The sequence below is a fragment of the Brienomyrus brachyistius genome, unplaced genomic scaffold, assembly GCF_023856365.1.
Source record: "Brienomyrus brachyistius isolate T26 unplaced genomic scaffold, BBRACH_0.4 scaffold392, whole genome shotgun sequence".
NCBI classification, from domain to species: Eukaryota; Metazoa; Chordata; class Actinopteri; order Osteoglossiformes; family Mormyridae; genus Brienomyrus; species Brienomyrus brachyistius.
This window is the reverse complement of record NW_026042667.1, coordinates 113,141-118,867: the sequence shown is the minus strand read 5'-3', so window position 1 is coordinate 118,867 and position 5,727 is coordinate 113,141. Positions and strand designations below refer to the sequence as shown.

The 5,727-nt window shown below is 43.0% G+C and overlaps 1 non-coding gene across 1 annotated transcript; it reads left to right on the top strand.

Moving 5' to 3' along the window:
• The first annotated feature begins 2,592 nt into the window (after positions 1-2,592).
• On the top strand, positions 2,593-2,664 carry trnad-guc (transfer RNA aspartic acid (anticodon GUC)). Its single transcript has one exon. It is a non-coding gene; the product is annotated as a tRNA-Asp (tRNA).
• The last annotated feature ends 3,063 nt before the right edge of the window (positions 2,665-5,727 follow it).

The following is a 5,727-nucleotide window of genomic DNA, read 5'->3' as shown; positions in this document are numbered from 1 at the left end:
TTCCAATCTGGGCTGTAAATCAGGGAAATCTGCTCCCTTGCTATTTAAAACCTCATCTGCATCGCCCGGGAATTCAGGACAACAGCGTCTTGCAGAAGTGCATAATGAGGGAGACGGATAGCGATATTTCTCCAGGCATGACTGACTGCCTCTGGCTATCAGCGAAGTTTGCATCGGGACTATCAAACCGTACAGCTCAGCATGCGTAGCGGCGCGACTCGGGACTGGCCTACAGATTATTTGTACTAATAGCCTCTCAGCAGAAAGATAAATAATTCAGCAGATAAATTGACGCCAGGGGAAGAAAATCCCAAAAGCTTCAGGCGAATGGGGTGTCTATGTTATGGACAAGCTCAATTCTGACATTTATTAATTCACAGGCTCAGCAATATCAATGGAACAGAACATGCTTCTGTCAGACACGTGAATTGCATATGCTTACACATAAATGCAGCTAGGCTAATCTGTTGTATGGATGACAAATTCTATTACTTCATTTGTATTTATTATTCAAAAGACTCGTTTATTTCTGTTATTTTATTACAAAAAAAAAAAAACCTGATGACGTCTTTCGCCAGCAGGGGCGCCATCGTCGTCACGAAGGGAAAAAAAACAATCGATTAACCTCACATAAGAGCACCAGGTAACGCTTCCCTACATACTTCTCGGCCCTACCTTCTTCCATGATGGAGTACTTCTGAATTAGCCACTCCACGATATCATTTCCTGGGAAGGCATAGCGAGGAAGGCATCTAGTTAGAGTCGAGAAATGCATTAAGCCGTCATAAATCAAAAACGCTGAACTCGATAAATAAATTACATAAATAAATATGAGCGCAAGGAGATCGATGACAGTCTTAATGCACAGGATTCCCGAAGACCGCCGATGTATGGGCTTTCCTGTGAAGGGCTTAAATGACCATTAGGACCCGGCCCCCGGGACACTGCACGGCCGGGTGTAAGACAACCCGGGCGGCACGAAAAATTATTTTTAAAAAGTAAAATATGTATCGTGCACCTGTCATCGCATGTGGAATCACTGTGATTAACAGTCTTTGATTCTTCATCTTTATCCCCATGTCGGGATCTTGCATCGCCACAATGACTTGTTCAATCTGGGATAAGAAGAATAGTCAAAATCGTGAAATCAAGGTGACGACAGACATAGTGAAAACGTTCAACCTAGTAATATAATAATTGCTTAATGTGTGATTTGATATGTAATCGTTATATTCATCATTAAATCACCGGAGAGACACACTCATATATTTAGGCATATATATAAGTAAACTACAAGGTTTTTCCTCTGACTATCTTAACTGCACGTCAAAGACGTTATCGGATATTCCCGACTACAGACTTTCGGTTTGATCATTTATTCGCGTTATTAATTCGGCTCCTGATTACATTAAACTAAACATGCTCAGATTGTTACAACCTTTGCTTGTCGGTTATTTTTGGGATCTTTCTGGATGGGCTCAAGGCGGGGTCTGTAAGCACAAGCAAACTGCCAGCACTTTTGTTTTACATGAAAATAGTTTGATGTCGGCCTATTGCGTTATTGTCTGGCTATAATTTGGAGGCAATATTAAACAATAGGCCCATATATTGTAAATATACATGTTGTGTTGTTTTGTTGTTATCACAAACGTATAGCCTGATCATAAATTTCATGGATACCTGGATGTTGTATGTTCCATTATATTTATGAATGAATGATTTATGTGAAGTCTGGCTTAGATTCGAGAATTAATCATATAGATTAAAAAAAGTTTTCATTTAAAACTTATCTCATATAATAAAATCCTCGTCCGAACGAACATATGTCAGAATGAAAAAAACATTTAAATTATTTTTGTGATGCATCAGTATCAATAGCTACAACGTCATAACAGATATAGATATAATGCGGTTCATACTTTTGAAGTTGATGCGTATCTCCCGAAAAAAATCAACTCCAGAAGAGTCCGCGTCTGTAAATGCCTGAACTTCGGAATCGATCCTACCTTTGTTAGGCGCGGCATCTGTGTCTTGCAGCTGTTCCCTTGGATAAAGATGTTAATTGTCATGCTTACAGCATCTCGATCTCCGGCGTTTGTGAAGTTGGGATTGATGCTGTCCTGTGTTTTTTTTTTCCTTCCACACTTAAGCTCTGCTTGTTACTGCCCCATAGCGGAGCGCAAGTGAAACGGACTACCGGAGATTTGCACTGTTTTTCTGTTAGTGTGTATAATCAAAATATGACTCAGTTTGGCCAGTTAGAAAAATATGATAATAGAAAAGTATTCTTTTCCTCTCACTTTTTTTTCTTGATTTAATTACCGACTTCACGTACTTACACTGTGTCCCGTTGCACGATGTAATATTGCGAAACTATGATTTTGTGGCAGTGTTTTGTAAAGGAATTTTCCGTTTAATCATCGTCTTAGTATAAAGCTATATGGTTGTTCTGGTATCAGTGGACGTACATTATGTATTTTTTCTTCTCTTGAGCACCATGGTCATGACATGAAGCTCAGTCATTGATTACTCGCAAATGTTAGTAGTCATCCGCTGTTTATCTTGAAGATGTAAAAGTAGTGCGCGTACATCTCCTCGTTAGTATAGTGGTGAGTATCCCCGCCTGTCACGCGGGAGACCGGGGTTCGATTCCCCGACGGGGAGAGTCTGCATCTTTTTGCCTCGGTCTCAAAAGGCACCAAGCTAGAACCGGCCCCGTGTTAGTGGAAACGGGGCTTGTGACTTGTACTCATGCATAATATTCTGCGGGTCGCTCAGCAGCGCAGCATATGAAACTAGACTCGGATTGTAAGTGTGTGGTTTTGATAATTGATGTATGGATGGATGGATCCTTAATAAGAGATATAAACAATAAGGTCCAGTCGCCAACTAATCATGTAAAATACGTCATAAACTCATGGTTGTTAAACCCAGAATAAAAATGAAGACGTATAACTAGGAAAGTCAACTTGCACATTTCAATTTTGGTTCGATATAATCACGTTGTCCTTAACCCTCCAGTGCAGGAGGGGACGGTAATGCGCATCGAATGTTTCCGAACCTGTGTGTGATACAACCGAGGAAGAGCCGATGACTTCGGGGGAGGAGGGGCAGGCGACTCGGAAGAAAAAGCAGCAGAACCCAATGCAGCCTGTAGCCCATTCAAAGGCCTACTGTTGGACCTCTGCTTATTTTGCAATACGTCTTTAGTACGGACTGAAAAATGTCCGATTTCGATGAGTTTGAGAAGCAGTTAAGCGAAAATCGGCAAGGTAAGTTTGGCTTTGAAGATCGGTGTATGCTCCCTGTTTTAGGGTAATAAAGTGGCCGGCGTGTCCTAGCGCCGAGGATGGTGCGGAGGGCACTTCTGCTGGTTCCGAAAAGAAAAGCGCGGCTGGGAAATCGGTGCCTTTTATCCGAGCGCTCGCCGATTCTGAAACCTGCCCGATTCTTCTTCTCCCAGCTGCCGCAGGATCCCCGAAAACTGACCGCTTTGGTAAATCAGTGACATTCTTTGCTTGGCATTGTTATAGAGATCGCTAGGCCTGCATCCATCAGTGCCCGGCGTACATAACATGGACATTTCAATGAAACGTTATTGGGGTGCACTCGATGTGAAAGCCTGCGGTTTTATTTATTTAATTATTTACCATTATACACTTGGATCATAAATTGCGACCCGCGTATTTTCATTCGCAGTAACACACTATGCATGGATGTTTGTTGCAAGCGTTATATTTTCAAGATCACGTTTAAAGTTTTATGCAAATAAAAACGACCGCGACCACTTGATTTAAAGTCCGCACTTAATAACAGTGTTAGTTACTTGGTTTTTAAATACTACGACGAGTTTTCTATATAATGATATGATTTTGTCTCTTTCCGATGCACAATAGCCTTTCCCTTGGGTCCGAAATGCTGGCCCTGTCATCCGTACAGAATAAGTCTTTCTCACACGATCGCCGTTTCTTCATGATGTATAGACTCTAAAAATCAGCCGCGTTCCCTGGAATCATAACAACTGCTTTTAGGTCGTTATTGCAAAGTCTTGCACCTGTATCTACCTTTACAGCGGATAGCAGTAACTAACAATGATGTACAGTTATATAACAATACACATATAACTTCATTAAAGTGCAGAGAATCCAGTAAACTGAATAAACTTAAGCCATACTAACGCAACTGAAATATACAACATGCGTTACAACGGAGTCGAAAGTAGGATTGATTTATGTACCTATCAAATGGCAATCTTGTCATATCAGCTCCTTATCACTAAATCACTAAAATGTCATTCGAAACGACCTGATTCGGCTAGACGAGCACTAAGTGCCGCCGTGTTTGATAAACTAGCAGTTCCAGTCATTCATATCTGCGCTCTGACTATGCCTGCGATTGCGGTAATTGGTTATTACCGATTTACGTAAGATGCATTGGCCGCTCCGTGTCTGTACTTTTGCAGCGGTGCATTACCGTAACGCTGTTATAACTGATGCATGAAGCTGATTCCTCGAGCAGCACCTGCGTTTAAATGCTTCACTGAAAACTGCACCTTCAGGGATTTATTTAAGCTTCTATATGAAGGACCTGCTGGGATAGAAAGGTGATATTTTATTGCTAGTTTAATAAAGTGCTGTCTGTCAGATTGAAACGATATTAATTACCCATCCATCGTCCAACCAGTTATCTTAGTCAGGCTCCCCTGGAGCCTATTCCAGGCAAATTCCCCATACAGAGAGCAGAGGCAAAATTCAGGCCTCCAGACTCGGAGGCGTGAGGCAACTGTACTCACCACTGTGCTCCTATATCATTAATTAGTCTGGTTATGTTTTTATTGTTTCACAACAGACTGACATTCAAGGGGATGTCCTTGTGCCCTTGAAATTATTAGCCATTGAGAGATGGGTGTGTTTGTTTCAGGAGGGTGTGATTGAATATGTGAATTGAATGGAGGTGCTTCATTCTGGTGAGGAAACTGGGGAGTTAGACCCCGTACCACATCTTGGTCTCCGTAAGTGACTTTTAAGGCATAGCGCTGGGTCAGTCAGCATCCAGCACCCCAGGGAAGTTGGTAATATGATTACTCTGTGACTCATGGGCTTCAAACCCACAACCATCCGGACACACATTCATAATCCCTCTGAGTTACACATCTTGGATTTATCGAAATGGATGGTAGGGGGGCAGTCATGTCGCTCCGCCCACCGTCTCACTGGTACCACGGTGTCGTCCCCCAGAGCGGGAGAAGGAGCGACACAAGAAGCGTAGCCGCAGCCGGTCTCTGAGCCGTGGCGAGAAGCACCGCCGCTGGAGCAAGGACTCCAGGGGGCGGAGTCACGAGAAGCGCAGCAGCAGCCGCGACCGCAAGGGTCGTGACCGACGGAGCAGCTCACGCGAGCACAAGAAGCACAGGTACCCCCCCTCACGGTCCCGGTTACAGGCACTGAAGCTGATATCTAGCATGGTTTGAGGCCTCTTAACAAGTTTCTTTCACAATCAACCAATTGGTTTCTTCGTGGTGGGAAGGGGGACTGTACCCATATTAAATTTTAACTGGCGTTTATAAGTAGCCCCCGCCATAGCGATGGGACCTCAAAGCCAGCCTAAAAAGTGGCGCATGGTCACACCCTCATGACCTTAAACTGCCTGCGATCCAAAGTTAAATGTAAACATTCTGCCATCTGTTTGTTTTTGCCAGATTCTGAGTGTTTACACTGTATTGTTTGG